The sequence below is a fragment of the Nannospalax galili genome, unplaced genomic scaffold (genome assembly GCF_000622305.1).
Source record: "Nannospalax galili isolate Female #2095 unplaced genomic scaffold, S.galili_v1.0 scaffold72, whole genome shotgun sequence".
NCBI classification, from domain to species: domain Eukaryota; kingdom Metazoa; phylum Chordata; class Mammalia; order Rodentia; family Spalacidae; genus Nannospalax; species Nannospalax galili.
In genome coordinates this window covers 4399974-4419071 of record NW_008336933.1, presented here as the reverse complement: position 1 = coordinate 4419071, position 19098 = coordinate 4399974, and the positions used below count along the sequence as shown (strand labels likewise).

Sequence of the window (19098 nt, the reverse complement as noted above, 5' to 3'; positions counted from 1 at the left end):
GCATACCTACCATTACCAAAATTGATAACAAGAAATCATTCATCATAAGTTGATAAATTCACATAGCTCACTGAAGCTTTTGATGGTGTTTTGCTCATTTTGTGATATGCTGTGGCTGTGTGCATACAGAGCCCATCTCTTCACCTCTTGGATGTGAAGACTAGTTATATTAACAGCAGAGCCACAAGCTATTCTGCCTCTCTTCTATGCAAACGGACCACCCCTTCCAGCTCCACATCCATTAGAACAGCTAATGTATCTTCCTGCATTACTCTAACCAAGAGGGGGTCCACACGCCTGGAAATGACTCCTAGTCAGTGGACTATCTTCATCTCATCAGTAGATGATCTTCAACTACCTATGAGGTATATTAGCCTGAGTAGTGACACTTAGGCAGAACTAGAGAGTCTTTCCTCTTGCTTCTGATGGTAAAACTGCTTGAGACCAGTACTCTTCAAGACAGAATTTATTCCAATGGACATATATCTCCAAGCCATGGATGCTCAATATTCCTGGTTGATGAAAGTCTGGAATTAGTTGACCAAATGTGGAGCATGGTCCTGCCATGGACTTGGAGATAGTTAATAATAATAGTTGACAACAGAGAGGAGATAGCAAGGTGCTATGTTGTGTTACTGAACTTACTTGGGATATGGACAAGGAACTATTTCCTTTTAAATTATTTTGAAGTAATATAAAATATAACTAAATAATTGCCATGTTACAAAAACTTTACTTTTCTGAAAGAGCTTATTTTTAACTTTTCATTATTACTTTTTAAAACTAGAAACAGTATCACAAATTGGATTAGTTTATAGAAATACGGCTTTATTTTGTGCCAGACACTACTCTCTGAGATTTGTTTATAGAAACTCATTTAATTGTTACCATATCTCTATGAGAAAGATACTGTCATTACGCCTCAGGAAAGCGAGGCATTGAGTGGTCAAATTTGCTCAAGAACACTATTAAACGATAAAGCCAAGATATGAACCCAAGTAGTAAATTGCATAACTTGTACTCCTTACCACTAAGCTAAGTCACATTTCTGGATTAAAATGTCTCTAAGCAACATCTCAGAAAAGTACAGAAGAATAAAACCACCTCAAACCAATGGCAATTGTAAGTTAAACCTTATGTTTTTCATAATTATAGTTGGTCTATGAGAAATATAATGTGTTTTGTTCAACTTGTGGTTTCAAATGTTTGGCTAAAGTATCATTTTCTACTCTGAGGTTTGATGATGGTTTTAGTTCTTGAAAGGAAATAGTGCATGTTGATGTGATAACAGTATTTATTCTATTAAATCAGTATCCAAGTACTTTGAGGAAGTCATTCAAAAATACACTTATTCAAAACAAACTAGATAAAGGATAAAATCATATAGTTTTCTCAGTGCTTTCTAAACTTAGCTTTCTAAACTTAGGACCGAAACATACTTAAAAGTTCTTTGACTTAGTCTATGACCAGTCTGGCTCCCAGTTCTGTTCCAGGAGTGGGGGTTATAATAAAAACAACAAAAATGACCCATTGCCTGATATAAGACTGCTACTATGCACTTCATTCTATGCCCTAACTTTTAGAACTATTTCTTTTTTAATGTTATTATTAGCATATACTAATTATACATAATAATGGGATTTTATTATGACATTTTCATATGTACATATTTCTTTTAAAATATATTTTTATTTATTCTCTGAGAATTTCATACGTGTATACTAACTCCCTTACCCCAATTCATCCTCTATTCCCCCCATATGCCCTCCTGAATTTCATGGCCTTTTTTTCTAACCCACTCAGTTCAATTAGTGTTGATCACGGGTGATACATGGGTGTAGAGCCATTTACCAGGGCATGGTCAACATATCAGTAAAATCCCCTGAAGAAACCTGAGTTTCCCCCATTAACTGTCAATAGCTCCTCAGCTATAGATGGGGTCTCTTGTGTGCCATTCTTCTGTCTATCTGGAATGTTCATTGGCTTGCTTTTGTTAAGGTCTTGTGTTTATAACCACAGCTGCTATGAGTTCATGAGAACACTGGTTCTGTCATGATCATAGGACATGTTTTGCACAGCCATAAATGGAACTTGAATACTACACTTCCTCCCCGCAAGGCTTAGAACTGTTTCTTACTAAGCAAAGTTCTTCTTTGCTTCCTCACTGAATCAGTGTCCTTTCTTAAAATTCCATTCCCAGATAAATGAAAGTAATCACCTATTTCTCTAGTCTCTTTATGGTTCATTCACCTTGTATCTACAGCACTGTACCACCGACACATGACGGAATTAGACAGCCTGGAATCATGGTGAGCTCTTTGACTTCCACAACTGTTAATTACTGTATTTCTAAGTTGGTTGTATCCATGAGTAATGAACTTACCGGCTTAGGTAAATTGTGAATGCCATGATGGCACAGGTTGCCTCTGATGCATTTTTTGTCATCAATACATATCCGTGTTCATAGATGAGTGCATGCATAAAAGAGCCAGTGCTCTTTCTTATTGCTCTATGGTTCTTGCAACAATGAAATTCTAGATTTCCTGATTTGGACACATCCTGTTACTTCCCAATTCCTAGTTATCACCTGACTAAGTCTGAATCAGCATTGCTTCAAGCTTTTGGAACTGGGTTTCAGTATCATACAGTATCATATGGGCTTGATCTGATGCTTTTTGTTGGTTTGACTTTTTCCACACGCACTGCTCCGAACTAGTAACACAATCAAAGCTCAAGGCATCATCATAAAAATTAAACTCTGCTCTCACAGACAGCTTTTGTTTTTTTCTCATTAGATAGTCAAGCATCACTAAAACCTCTAAGGCAGTCTTCCAGAAAAATACTGATGGTTGGCTGAAACACATGAGCAAACTGATTCAAAGATGAGTTGATAGTTTCTCGACTGGAGCCACATTGCATTATGAGTTGGCAGAAAGCTCGGTCAGACATGGCCAACACCTGGAAAACTCACAGAAGCATCCAAACACTGCCATCCATGGCAGAAGAGCAACAGTGAAGCTGAATTTTCTCAGTGCTATGCAGTCCAGCACAGCACAGTTGGATAAAGAGACAGCAGTTCTCATTAAATCTGCAAGTGCATCACAAGAAAGCTTGTCACTCAGGCCATAGCAAGGATTCAGCATCAACACAGAGCTGGAAATCCATGTCTCCAGAGCAGTTATGCCCACACAGTTACCTTAATGTGTACCAGATTCACACCCAACATTGTTCTTCCCGTTAGTCTCTGGACCTACTCCATGAAAGCCACTAAAGCTTCCCTTTCCAAGTCAAATGATGGTGTCAAATCTCCAACAGTGAGCCCTGGACTATGCCCAGCCTTTAGATGTTGATGCCAATCTAATCAAACAACAATACTCTGGGAAAAGGGCCCATCATCAGAATGGAGGAGAAGACAATTCTACAACTTTTGATGGTGATCTATAGAGGGTAAAAGGGCACAGTGAGAGAGCAAAAATTCTGAAATGCTGGCAGATGCAGTGAGAATCTCTGCCTGCTGTCCTTGTCCCGGAGCTGCTGTGCATGAAACTGTGATAGCACGTGGCCCTGGCCTTCAGGGAAGTTGAAACACAAGTAAGCTGTGAGAGAAGAAAGACCACTTGAAATTCGTAGGTGAAGAAACCTCTGTGAGAAATGCAGCTTTCGTGCTTGCTACTGTTTTAGGACAAATTATTTACATTTCTCTAACTCCCTCACCTCTGTAATAGATAACAGACATTCTTTCAGGGACAGAAAGGAAAATTGGTTTGCTACATGGATATCCATAGAGCTAGGGGAAGTGAATGTAAATGGATGCATATTTTAAAGGTAGATAGTACATTTTAAATTCCAAAGAACAAAATGTAAGAGACTATCATTCTGAGGCAGTTTCAGACAAAAATGTTTTTTTATTTTCAGTTTACTCAGAAAAGCAGAAAGCTAGCAAGCCCCACAAATTCATTAGGATTTACCAAGAACAGAGCTAATCTAAATCTCTAAACCTTCATTTTGCCACCAAAGTTGACCCCATGTTGGCAAATCCTTTGGTCCTTGATTTCTTATTCCTATTTTCCCCCCTTAAACTTCATTGAATATATATTTTTATGTAATCTGCTTCAAGTTATTTCTGGAAAAATGTATTAAAAATTGCCACTCTTTGGAATAATAACAATAAAAAGCACAAAGCAGGAGGTGCTAAATCATTGAGTTAGAGAACATTACAGTGAGAGACTTTATTCTAGGATGGGTCACACAGAAAAATTAGCAGATGACAAAGAAAAGGTACCGAATAGAGAGATGACACAGGGGAAACATGCCGAAATCTGACAGAAACAAGGAAAAAACACCAAGAATTTATAAGAAAGTTCCACACATTAACAAGAAAATTTTTAAAAAATCCATAGGAAGCAACAAAATACGTAAGTGAGCTATTCTGAGAAGGAGAAACTCAAGCAGCAGCAAGTTGATGAAAGCTTACTGCAACTTATTTGCAATTAGAGAGTGCAAATTAAAACAATAATGAGATGTCACTTGAGATGGATCACATTAGAAGACTGGATTATGCAGCATGTAGGCGACTGGGCTGAGAGCAAGGCCTTTGTGCACTGCTGGGGAGGGGGGTGTGGGACCTCCATGCGGTGGTTCTGCAACTCCTCACCCCAATAGCACAGTTATAAGGCCAGGCACGGCAGCACATGCCTGTAATCTCAGCCCATCAGAGGTAGTGGTGGGAGGATCTGGAGTTCAAGGTCATCCTCAGTTACATAGCAAGTTTGAGGCCATCCTGGGCTACATGAGCCCTCATCTCAGCAAGCAAACCACAGTTGCATATTAGGGTCCAGCGAGCTCATGTATTGGTATATATCACAGAGACCTTCCCACATAGCACCATGGAGACATGTCTGTGTTCCTCTTAATGTTGTTTCCAGTGGAGATGGAAGTGGTCTATTCACCTACCAAAACAGCAAATGTGCACTATAAAATAACAGGCAGCTATCAGGTCTAGAATCTCACGTGCATTGTACTATCTATTAAAATGACACATGCATAAACAAGATGGACTAAAAGCCATGGGATGAGTAAAAGTCCTAAGAAACAGAATAACATTCCAAGGCCTTACACAAAAACCCACATGAAATAAAAGACATGGCTTATAATGACACAACATTTAGAAATTCATGTCAAAGTCATTGCAAAGGTGAAATCACTGTTTTACACATCTTTGTATGTCTGGAACCTAAGACAGTTGTTGGTGCCCAATAAATGCATCTTGAGTAAATCAATAATAGAACGGGGATACATGGGATCTACCTTGTCCAGAGAGAGAAAGAGAGAGAGAGAGAGAGAGAGAGAGAGAGAGAGAGAGAGAGAGAGAGAAAACAAAGGGAGCATGCAGAAAGATTCCTCAGTGAGCATATGTGCGAAGATGCTGTGGTTCTCAGGATAGGGAAACATCCTGGTTAATGAGGGAGGTTGGTAACTTTAGGGTCTGTACCTTTTGATTCTGAAGAACTAATAATGACTTAGAAATTGAAGTAAATCTGGAACTCGTGAGATGTTTAGATTCAGGTATCAGTTGCTAGGTGAAAGAAGAGAAATAAAGAAAGAGAGACAATGGGTCCGATGGATGGTAATTACAGAATACCGCCAGCATATTAAAACAGTACAAGATGAGGGAGGATGGTGTGTGTTTGAAAAGAAATGAGGCTTGGTAGGTAGAGAGAAAGGCTATGGACTAACACCAAGGAGGAAAGGGTAAGTGAGGAGGAATGAAGAGGAGTCTAATTATATTTCAAGGCAGAACCTCTAAATAAGCAAAGCCCATTGTTTGAAATTGCTTGTCCTATTTGCTTTAACTATTTAGAAGTAAAATTAAAACAGACAAATTAGGGGGGAGGGTACAGAGAGGTCAGAAATCAAATTTAAAATAAGACTAAAAATCTCTATCTCTAATCCATAAACTGAATTATCTAGAGGAGACTGCTGAAGCCAAATAATCCCTGAACAACTTTAAGATATCCTGAGAACTGCTGTTCTCACGTTAGTCCCCTAGCTCCAATCTGCTATCAGTCAGAATCAAGAAGGTACCCTAGATAAGCATAAATTTAAGATTCATTGTTACTGAGCCCAATCCTCCTGTTTTAGCTGCATAGGGTACAACAAATGTTCCTCCCAAGGAGGCGAAAGGGGAAAAAAATGTCAAAGGAAGCATGCACCTGGGCTCCACTGGGGGCATCCCACTTCTGAGGGCTTTCCACAATCCATAGCTTTGTTTTAGGCATGTTTATACTACTGAGTCACTGGCTGTGTCAACAGACTACACCTCCTCAGTATTTAGAAGGAATGCCTGCTAAATATTCAGAAGATGGCATTTCCTAGATTCAACAATTCTCTTTGTTGTTGTTGTTGTTGTTGTTGTTGTTGTTGTTACATAAATTGAGCCCCTAGAAAGACTGAAGAAATAAGTCTGCTATGAACATGGGATGCTTAGCATCTGGTTTGACTTGGGACACACTGCTATCTCAAATTGGAAACAGTGAAGGAGAAAGCTAATTGAATGAGAGAAGTATGGGAGCTGGGCTAGAGAGGTGGCTCAGCAGTTAAGAGCAGTAATTGATCTTGCAGAGGATCCTGGTTCCATTCCCATCAACCACATGGCAGCTAACAACCATTCATCACTCTAGTTCTAGAAGACATCTGACACCCTCTTCTGACCTCCATGGGCATTGCACCACATTGGCGCACTTACGTGCAGGCAATGCATTCATATACATAAAATAATAAATAAAGTATTAAAAAGAAGAAGTATGAGAGAAATACAATTTTGATTGTGATTTCTGCACTGTGTTGATAGCAAGATGCCCTGACATTATAGCCAGACACACATAGGGATAATGTGCTCCCCCGACCCGCTTCAAAATTCAAATTCATTGAATGTTAGGAACTATCATCACTCAATGGAAAACTGAAGAAGTGTACCTATCAGTCCTTCTGTACACTAGAAAAATAACAATTTTGTTCAGTTTTGGTTTGTTTTTTGTTTTTGTTTTTGTTTTGACAAAGGTTCTCCCTGTAGCCCCAGCTGACCTGGAACTTACTGTATAGGCTAGGCTGGTCTCATCTCACAGAGGTCTGCCTCTGCCTCCCGAGTGCTGGGACTAAAGGCATGTGCCACCATACCTGGCCAATTTTTATGTTTTCCTACATGTGTATATTGTGTTTTGGGCACACTGCCCCTCAGGCCCTCCTACACCCCTTTTGCTAACCTCTCTCCTCCCATTAGTCCCTGTTTTCCACCTAGAGAGCCTTGCTACTTTCATAACATACACATAGGATTTTATGTATCTAAATGAATTCTAGTAACCAGAAGTAAAAGAAAACATACAACATTTGACTTTCTGAAATTGGCTTAAGTCTCTTAATATGATTGTCTCCAGCTGTATCCACTTACCTGCAGAGAGCATAGCTTCACTCTTCTTTTAAAAATTCCATCTGCACTTGGTTCCACAGTTGGTTTTTACAAAATGCCAGACTTATCATGGGTTTAGAAGATGATTTCTTCCTGTACCAGTTTTCAGCTAAGTCTGAACAAGGTTGTGAGAAAGCTGTCCTACCTTGGAAAGCTCCTGACTGTCGTGGAGTAACGAGAGGCTATAATGCTACACCAAGGTTTCGATGTGCTGTAAAATGGACGTCAATGGGCAACTGGGCCTTTAATGAGCTGTCTTGCTCAAGCATGGAGAAATTTAGAGCTTAAGCTAAGACAAGGGAAAAGAGCCACCTGAGGGACATGGTGTGTCACACCCAGCGCTGAAAACCAAATATTTCTACTACTATAAATTCCCTTCATGTACCTTATAGCAGTATTCTGGTCAAGGACACACAATGTATATTGACCATATTCAGACCCTCTCCCCCATCTCCACCCTACATTACCATCTCTCACAATTAATGTCTTCTATTATTCTTAAGACCTATCAAGTCTAAATTCTGTCCTCAAATGCTTTTAGGTGTGGGTTCATCTTCTGGCCAAGAACGTGTGACTAGATAGGTCAGGGGCCTCAGGGGAGAACCTACTACCACTCTTATTCCTTATGATTTATTGTTATTTCCAGAGATTGATGTAGCTCTGAACGCTCATCAGAGAAGCTTCTTCTTGAAGCAAATGGCTATGAAGAACTTTTAGCCATCAAAATTTCTCAGGATGACCTGGTCCTGAAAAATAATAACTGAATCAAATCTGAAAGCAGTCACAACATGTAAACTCTATGACGATTGAGCAGAAGCTCTCAAGGGAGCTCAGATTTAATATAGAAAGTCTGTGTGTAACAGAAAAGAGGGAGACCAAGCATAATACTACACACCCTTATAATATATTCCTGAAAGTTTTTCACCAGATTCTTGCAGAAAGAACACTTATAAGAAAAAGGATACTAAAACCTTAAATAACCTCACTCTTATTTTTTGTTCCATATTATGTAAGAACTGAGCTATGGGGCTGGAAGAGATGGTTCAGTGGTTAAGAGCACTGGTTATTCTTAGAGGACCTGAGTTCAGTTCCCAGCACCTACATGGTGGTTAACAACTATCTGTAATCCTGTTTCCAGGGGATCCAGTGCCCTCTTCTGACCTCCATGGCATTGTACAACACAGGTGCACTTGCATGTATACAGGCAATGCATTCATACACATAAAATAAAATAAAACTAATAAAAAATATAAAAGAAGTGAGTTAAACTAAAAATCAATGTAAAGTACATTTGTCTCCATGAAGGATGAAACTTCCCTGATTTTCTATGCACTTGGCAGTTTTCAACATGTTGCATCAGGTCAATGTATCACCAATGTATATTTCAGAAATGTTTACGTGTCACCAGCATATTTAAAACCATGAAGTTTGTGTTTGTGTTTACAGAGAAGAGGGAGTAACTTCTATGTGCTGAAAACACCAATTGAATTAATGATTCTGAAATCATATAAGCTATTGCCATATTACAATTTGAGTAAGACAAAATCCAAAGCCATTTAGGTAACATAAAATACTGAATAATCATGAAAATTAGTGGATTGTGAAATGAATGACCACCTACCGTCACCGATGAAGTTGGCCCAAGACTCTCCAGTTTATTAAAGAAGGCATAAAATATATGAGAGTGAAAGAATTTACAATGCCTGAAGCTCAAAATACACCCACTCAATTGTTTTCTTGACGCCGTTTGCAAACTATTACAACAGAACATTATCTGTTTTACTGGTCATTTGAGTTTTTGCATCAAATAATTCCCTGCATTGCTTTACCCTTTCATTCTTGAAATCATGCAGCCTGGGTTTAGACTAACTCATACTCCGAAGCTCCTGGATATTTAAATCTTATCGCTGCTGTCATGGTAGGTTTCCAGACAGTTGACTAAAGTAATTCTGTTCACCTCATTCTCCATCTTCCCAACTGAGTCAGTGTGGTAGCTATGGAGAAGTCCCCTGCTCCATGCTGTGCTCGTTTTCCAAAACGTATTGAACTAAAAAACAACTAGGGCCACACTATGCTTTGGTGAATATGGGACAAAAATGAAGGCTTTGCTGTACATGTGTCCAGAAGACAGGATAAGCCTGCCAAACACAGAAAGAAAGAGAGCACCTGCTTCCCAGTGTATGAGGATCTGCAGCATCAGGAGCACATTTGTCCAGGTTAATTGCCTCAGTAACATGCCTTTCAGCTATAGCAACAAAATGCTCATCCAAGAGTTTCACACAGCAGTTCTTTTAATTATCTCATGTATAAGGAACTTTTAAACAAGTAGGACTTGAGAAATACAGGCTCAATATGACAGGGTGCTAGGTTGGATCCTCTACTGATTACAAGATAACCACAGCAGCTCCCGACAGCACAACCTACCACAATGACCCTCCGAGAAGAAATGAGAAGGTGGCAGATGAGCTTTCTTCTCCCTTCAAAGGAAAGAATCTCAAGCTAGTACCTCCTGGCATCTTGGCAGCTAGATTAGTCGGGCATAGTGGTGTATGCCTTTAATCCCAGAGCTGAGGAGGCAGAAAAAGGCAGATCTCCGTAAGATGGAGGCCAGCCTGGCCAACCTACTGAGTTCCAGGCCAGTGGGGACTACATGGAGGCCCTATCCCCAAACAAGCACCCCCAACACACACACACACACACACACACACACATACACACTCACGCACACACTCACGCACACACAAATAATAATGATTGGAGAGAAATCTTACAGAACAGTTTTTAAAATGAGTTTATTGAAAATCTACAGCATGACGAAAAATAGACATGAAACTCAGAACCAAAACAGGAATTAAATTCACCTAAAAAAGAGGGACTAGATGTGGTAGGGGAGCAGCTATGGAGGGAGATGGTGACCCACGGTCACATAATCAAGGCACCAAGAAATAGGGTGAAACTGAAGAGTAGTCTCAGAAGCAGAGGGGAGTGCACAGTACATGTGGTTAGATCATCAGAGACCAATCAGGGTTATTGATATTTCAGACTCTGACCCACACATAAGACTAAAAGGAAGACTGGATTACAATCTTCCATATGGAGTGGTCCATTCCAGGGTCAGTAGAGAGACAATTACACCAAATTGCAAGAGGGTGTAGCCTGCCTCGTTGATTTCCTACGTGGAACAGGCAGATCCTATGAGATGCCATGGTCCCCATGGCTTTGGACTTTCAGGGTGTAGACTCTGAGTTGCTTCCCTGGATGCGGGAAAGTCGGGGGAGACTTATGATTCACTTCTGGTCAGAAAAAGATGCCAAATCTCCCTGATTCCTTTGTGCCTTGATACTGCAGCCATGGGCATCATTTTCCTCTCTAGCTTTTCTTTAATCCACACCCATTCTGTCCTTTACAAGGGATAGATTATTTTGGTTCTTTTTATAGAAATAAAACATAAAATTATGTTCCTAAGACTTTAGTCCTTAGCCTTTGAGAGACTGGATCTACCTGAAGTGACAGACTCCCTTGTGTGGTTCACAGAATACATGAATGTAAGGAAAAATTCACATCATGTCAAACAGCAGGTGACTGACTAGGAATGGTGGGCAACCTCCCAACCACAACCAGCCAAAGGCTGGGGTTCATACCCTGTAGCTATAGGTAATAAAATTCATATCACAACCTGAATGAGGGTGAAGGGAATTCCTCCTCATATAATCCTCCAGATGAAAACACAGACAGCCAAAATCTCAATCTCATCCTTTGAAGACCCTGGACAGAGGCTCAGCTAGGCTATGTCCAGGAGCTTGAGGCACAGAAATGATGAGCTTAAGACTGTGAATGTCAAGCTGCTGGATGTATGGGATTTGTAAGGAGCCAATAGCAAAAGCCTGTATTGTATTTATGACTGTCTTTTGTCTTTGGTATCTTCCTCTGGAAGAACTTTTAGTTAGTAGCAAATATTTTGCTTATTTCAAAAAATAGAAAGGCTGTTATTTTAATAGCTCAAATATAAGCTGTAAAACTATTGCAGGAAGTAGGAAAGGGGAAGGAGCTTCAGCTAGACATGATAGGCTTACTTACAAGGTCTATTGAGCATGTAATATAAGAATTTATGTTATTTTTAGATGATGAAGCTAGAACCCAGGATTTAATATACATTTTCTTTTTTTCCTTTTTTTTTCTTTGTTTTTTTGTTTTTAGACAGGGTTTCAGTAAGTTACTCAGGCTTCTTTTTAATGCACTCTATAGCTTGAGTTGTGATTCTCCTGCCTCAGTCTCCCAAGTAGCTGTATCAACAGGCTTATGCAACCAGGCACAAGCCTTGCTGGGTATTTTGCTGCGCTGAACCATTCTAGATCTGGCCTAAACATCTCACCTAAATGGCTTCTCCTTATCCCTTTCCCCATTTTTAGGACATGTGAATAGAGGCTATTTCAGAAATATATAGAAGCTAAGTCTTGTAAGCATTCCTGAGGCCAGCGGGGGAAGTGGCATACCGTAGCCTTGGGAAGAGTGTCCAAAAGCAGCACAGCAAAGAAGCCCCAGCGACATAACGCCTCATCTCTTGGGATTTCTCTTATACTCCCCCACAGGACAAGAATAAATATAATTCCACCACTTGGGAGGCAGAGACAGGAGATAACAAGCTCAAGTCCAGTCTGGGCAACTTGGTTAGACCGTCCCTCAAAATAAAAAGTAGACTAAAGATGTATCTCAGTATTACATTTCCCTAGAATGTACCAGCCCCTAGGGTCAATTTCAACTTTAAAAAAAAAAAAATCACGTCACAAAACTGTTATGAACATCAAAAGGGGGGGGGGATGAAAGAGATTTACAAAGTGTGAAACTACACAAATGGATGTGATTAGTCTATTGTCAGAGGAGTAAGGATATGATGTTCTCTTTCACATAACTGTACTGCATAATTTTGAAAGTATAAAAGGAATAAGAGTTTTATATTTAAATTGCACTTGAAAAATAAGGAAATAATATTACTTTCCTGCCCAAGATCGGAACTGTTTTATTCTGATCACAGTACAGACACATGTTGAAGTTACCACTTGAGTTAGTTCTTTGGGGACAACTCTGCCAGTTTTTGACCTGATACGTCTAACAATATGTGTAACAGTTAAAAGAAAAATTATATTTTCAGTTGACTATAAGAACCCAGACAGTTCTTTTCAGTGAAATTGATGTGTGAATCTATTTAACCCCTAGAAAGGAAGTGTTGAATAAAGGGATCATGAGAGCCTTTTCCAAAAGGCAACATTTATTTTCAAGTGTTTAGATTGCCCAGACAAGGATTTCTCTCCAACGTATAATTCATCAACCTTCTTACTCACTGTAAAATCAATCTGTTCTGTTTGTATGACATAAACAACAAGTCATTTCTCAGGAATGAGGCAGACCATATGTGAAGGTGTTTTACAAAAGCACAGTGGGGAATACGCCAATCAAAGAAGCATCTGCATTTTATTTCAATGTCAAATCGCATGTGTGTTATAAAAAGAAAGTGTATCACATGTATTAAAGAATAACTTTCCCATAGAGTTAACCCACACCTCCCCTAAGCAACATATTCAGACCAGTCACATAAATTCCCAAACAAGAACAGTCTGTGTGGCCAGCAACATGTGTCTTTTGCAAACATCTAGGCATCTGCCCATTCCTCACTTCCGTGACAGAAGGAAATTCGCATTAATCCATTAAATGGACTTTCTCAAGAATCAGCACTTTCTTATCAATGCATTGATAAATATCAAAGTGGTGTGTAATGGATAAAAAGCAGGAAACTCCAAAAAGACCAGCATTGTTCTTGAGAGAATTTACTTTTTCACAATTGAGATGGATTGACGTTGAAAGGAAGTGGGTTCCAGCCCCATTTCCACTCCTTATTAGCTCTATGACCTAAGGCAAGTTACTGAACTTCTATAGGGCTCAGCTTTATGGAACTCGTATAAACTGACAGGGCTGAACTAAATCATCCCCAAGATCCCTTCCTGCTCTGAATGTGGTGAGCCTCCCATGTCTTACTCAGCTCGTTACGTTTGAATAGTAATGGGATCATTTTAAGGTTGTCTTGTTACTGGAACCTTCTCCCCAGTTGGAAGTTAGATACCTCTAAAAACTATGTTAACTTCTTTAAATCACCAGAGTGATATCTGTTGCTTTCTGACACTCATTAGTGCAACTTCCAGAGGAATTTAACGCATAATCTGGTTTCCTTCTTTGGAGAAATCACTGCACAAAGATTAAGGTACTGCGTTAGGAAGCAGGGAACCCAATTCACTCTGCAGGCAATGGAATTCTATGTCTCTGTTTAAAGAGGCAATGAGTGGTTATTTATGTAATTAACTGAATGGACATTGAAAGCTTTCTCCCCAAAGTCCTTGCTTGCTTACAAAGGAAAAAAGTTAAATTAAAGCTTCCCCATGGACATTATCTTTTTTGTCCTAAAATAAAATAAGACCTGCCTTTTTCCACAGGGAATGTGTTCGAAGATCCACACCCTCAACCTCCAGTGGATACTTAAAGCAGTGAATGGTATCAAACCATGGTATGTATTATATTTTCCCTTGTAAGCATATCTATGGTCGAGTTAAATTACACATTAGGCACATAAAGGTATTCAAAACAGACTAATGATAAAGTAGAACAATTACAGTAGGATACTGCACTAAAGGCAAGTGGATAAGGTCTCTTTCTTCAAATATCTTATTGAACTGCAATCTCACCCTTCTTATGATAATGTCTGACAGTACAATGTCTGTGTGAAGGGATGAAGGGAGGTAAGTAACCAGAACTATTGCATATTGCCAGGCTGTTGTGCGAGGGTTATTGTACATATACCCCATGGCCCTGTAACAGTCAATCTAGATACAGAAATGTTAGTTCAGTAACAATGTGTAGCAAGTCCAGCATGAATATGCCAGACCAAGGGATGAGTCCTGTCCTGTTGGACAGAGAAAGATGGTACAAAATTTCATGATGCTACTCTGAATGGCACATGAACTCATATTTAATATTTTTGGACCACAGTCTCCTGCATGTAATTGCAACCACGGAAGGCAACACAGCAGATTGAGGAGCTGCTGTGTGCATTTTTGTGTATTCATACCATCTCATCCATATGTACCCATATCTTTCAAATAGTTTCTATCACTTACCCTTCCATTAGCCTTTGAAAATCCTCATACTGTGCATGCCACCCAGACAGCATTGATGAAAGGCTTACATCTTTTAGTTTCAAGCCAACTATAAATGGTAACTACGAACAAGAAGGCCAATGTGCCAGTGAAAGGATTACCATAGACACAGGACATCAAAATGAAGTCATTCCTGCGCAGGACCTTGAGAAGAAGGAATTTCTACATCACAAAACAAAATCCCAAGGAAGAGTGTGGGGACCTTCTTCAGATGTTCTGCCTGTCCCTAGTCTGATCACAGTGGTCATATGATGGGAAGTAACTTTCTGGAAAGATATCCATCTAGAAGAAACAGTATCTGCCACTTCTCGACCTCTGGGCTAAGAGCAAGCATAGAAAAAACAATATACACCACAGATACCTTGGCCAAGAATACCTGAAGTCAGCTTCAAGTTTCTACAGAACTTCTGGAAAGATTCTTCTTTTACCTCCATTGTTCATACATGAATTCCACTTTTGTTAAACACTTGCAGTTTACAAAAGCATGGAGGAATCCCTTGGAGATCTCTCACATAGTATCTAAACCATAAGCAAAGGTTAGCCAAGTTATCATACAAGTATATTATATATTTGAAAAAAGGCTGTAATCACAACGTGAGCACAAGGCCTGCACACTGAACACAGTATGGCTGCTGCCCCTTCTGGGAATGAACCCAAGAACCTGCACCTGTGATTCCCAGACTCTCCTGGCCAACTGGAGAGGACAGACAGTGACCATGTTCTGTTCCATAGACTCACAAGCAACTTAGCTAAAGATCTTGCTGGCTGAGGAAAGAAGTCAAACAGTCTTAAAATTACATTTGGGGTCATTATGTTAAATGTTTGGCAGCTAAAAATGAAATTTGCATTTGCCTAGCTAAAGTTTCCATACATTGAAAAAAGAAAGAAAGAATGCTATTTTGCTGAGGTTTACAAAAATCTACCAAAATTTTCAAAATTAGTAGGAACAAAGGAGGAATGGGGTTTCAGAAGGAGTTGGAGTGCATGACAGAATACACAGAGAGAGAAAACACATCATTTAAACACACTGGAGTAGAGCATAGACTGCCCACTTGGCATCATAGTTAGCTTTGAAGGCAAGTTGTACAGTGTTCTGTGTTAAATGCATTTTATGGGGATTTGGAGAGGATTTGGGGAAAGGCTGCCCCAACACATGATTTACTCTAGTAAAAAACATCAAGGAAATTGTTCAGATTTTGTCTCAGATCAGTGAAAACAGAAGTTTCTTGAGGTGTCAGTTACCCCCATATCCTCTGCTCTGGTTCAAAAAGAGATGTGCAGAGTGGTTAAGGTTCCCATATTACCCTTTTAAAAATGGCAGAAATTTCAAGAGAAAGACAAGTTTGGAAATAATTGATGTAGTGGTGAACAGACCAACAGATAGTGACTTGCCTACATACATCCATTCTTCTATTTATTTGTTCAATAAATATTAACTAATAAGGTCAAAGCATATACCAGGGACAACAGGTCTTAAGCCTGAAAAAAACAGGCCAGAAGATCTCCTACCTGCAAGTTGAGTGAGGTTTGAGAGAAGAAAAATGAATAAATAAATATAAAATATTATTTTTAAATTGTGGTTAAAAACTCAAAAGAAACAAACAAGATGATAAGAAAGAAAATAACCACATTAGAGACATATTGTACTTTTATGTATTATCACCAGAAATAGCCTCTCTTAGGAAAACAGAGAGCTTCCATAGGCTCTACCAACCACATCACTAAGGAACTGCGAGAACATTCCAAGTAAAGAAAACATGAATCTCAAAAGTCTTCATGTCACCCAGCACTCAATGTATCTGGTAAATAAAAAAAAAAGTCATATTGGAAAATGACAAATGGTCTTAAAGTGACCTATGCCCTTGTGTTAGTAAGCTTTTGGTCACTGTGACAAATTACCTGAGATAAACATCTTAAGATAGGAAAGGTTTCTTTGGGCTTGTGTTTTCAGAGGTTTTAGTCCATGGTTGGTTGGGTCTCTTGTTCTGAGCCTATACCAATGCAGTACACCATGGAAGAGCACAGATCTGGAAGCTGTGGACCTCGTGACAGCTAGATTCCAAGGACAGAGATAGGAGAGGGCATTGGTCCCATCATCCCCTTCGAAAGTATGCTCCCAGTGATCGATCTCCTTTCCATTTCCTAATGGCTCCATCTCCTCTTAACACTGCCAGAAGCTGGTGACTGACCAAGCTGTGAACATAACAGGCCTGTGCTTTAACTTTTAAAATGGGTATTTCTGTAAAATGCATCATCATTATTAATGATTCCCAAAATAACTGTTTTTATTAAATATCTACATTTTCAGTCCCTACACAGGAAGTATACCTTATACAGATTATCATTCAACTTTCATAGTAACTGTAAAATCCCATAGGAGAGGAATTAATTGTAGCAGCTCAACAAAAGAGAAACTAGGTATAGAAGGTTTAAACACATTGTCCAAGGTTACACAGCAGTGATGGATCTAGAATTCACACTCAGGTTGATGCGTTTCTAAAGCCGTCATGTTTTCATCTATTTTAACTTATGTGTTTTGTTCAACAAATATGTGTTGACCCCAGTAATGGAGTCTCACATGTAGAAATGAAGTAGAATTTGTGAGATTGTGTTTCAAGACAGCCACACTGTATCTTCCACCCCAACCTGTTCTTTTGCAATGTCTCCTCTCTTAACTCTTGAATCAAAAGGAATAGTCTTTGATGCCTTCTACCCACTTGGATGGCCCCGTGACGTTTATGAACAATATAATAGGGGTTATGATGTGTCCTGCCTGAATTCACAGTCCTCAAAACTAAATAAAGGGTAATCATATGTCATTAAGTTTTCAGTGACTCTGCACACAGCCAGCAGAACCAAAATGTGTAAGATGCCTAGCCTATAAGAGAGAGAAGCACAAAAGTATTTTTAAATTAATGGGGGATATTAATAACAGAAGTAGAAGAGGATTTCCCTAAGAGTATGTAGTGCTAGTCCCTGGTCCAGACCAGGTGCTTCAGTGGAAGCCCACTGAATGCCTAACACCAGGGACTTGTACTTAAAAGTTTAGAACCAAAGCCCCAATATCCTTGGGAACTATAATGGCTTGAATGGAAAATGACCCCCTACCCTCAGGCTCATGTGTGTGAACATATGTGACAGCATTGTTCTGTGAAAGTTTTGGTATGAGTACCTAGCTGACGATCGTGGTCGCTGGGGTAGGCCTTGAAGGTTACATCTGCTTCTGCTCCAAGTTCATGGCATATGAGGAGCTTTACTATACATTGTATACAACAGAGCTGCTCTGTCATATCTTCCTCATAGTAGTGAATGGAGCACTATGAAATCATGAAGCAAAACAGACCCTTCCTTGCTGAGTCTCTCCTGTCAGATATTTTGTCAAAGCAATGAGAAAAGTAACAAATACTGAAAATTGGTATGAAGAAGTAGGATTATTGCTGGTGGTAAATCTGACCATGCGATTTGTAGGCTTTTGGAATAGGTCTTCAGGAGGAATGTGGAAGAGTTGAGAACTTTCAGCTGAAGAAGCACTAGAATTTTGTAAGCTGAGGGTAATGAATGGTTCTGACAAAAGTCTAGAAGATCAAAATGCTGGTAGGAATGCAGGCAGTAAAGATTGCACTTATGAGTTTCCAAAAGGGAACAAAGGCTCTGTCAAGACTTGGACCCAAGCCATTCATGTTAAAATCAGGTAGAGAATCTGGTTGTGCTTTGCCATTGTTCTGAACATTTAGTAAAGATGAATTAAACAATAGTGCATTAAAGTTTATTCAACCAAGGAAATGTCAATACAGTATAGCAGTCAGTGGCAAGGTTGCTGCTCACTACTTTTGGAAAACTACAGGGAGTTCAAGGAAGATCAGAAGGAAGTAAAAAACAAGCTGAATATAAAAGGAGAATAAATGAAATTCAAGTTACATGAAAAGAAGTCTTAGGAAAATCATCTGTAATTGTTAGAACTAGTACCATAAAGCAGAAACTGAGCACTTTGTGCTTAGCAAAGCTTATTTAAGGTCAAGACCCCATCGATCAAAGACTCCAGAATGTAAAATGCAAGCTCATTTTAGAAGTTTTCTTTTAAAAAGAGAGCACCTAAAAAAAATAGAGCTCCAGGGGTACTCTGTTCAAACAGAGCACTTAGGAAATTGTTTCCCAAGGGCAGTTGTACAGGCACCAGGCCACTACCACAGCCATGCTACACGGTGCCCGCTGTATCTTGAACTGTCACTAGAACTTAGCGTTTGCTTTTCAAGCATGCAGTATGAAAGTTGTATGATCATTAAGGCTTTCACAAAGGTCTCTCTCTCTATCTCTCTCTCTCTTTCCCTCACATACACACACACACACACACACACACACACACACACACACACACCCCCACACACACACACACACACCCCCACACACACACACACACACCCCCACACACAC

The 19098-nt window shown here is 39.5% G+C and overlaps 1 protein-coding gene across 1 annotated transcript in view; it reads right to left on the bottom strand.

Moving 5' to 3' along the window:
• Positions 1–19098, bottom strand: part of Ofcc1 (orofacial cleft 1 candidate 1) — a 342547-nt gene that overhangs the window by 142663 nt on the left and 180786 nt on the right. The gene's annotated exons all lie outside the window — the stretch shown is intronic.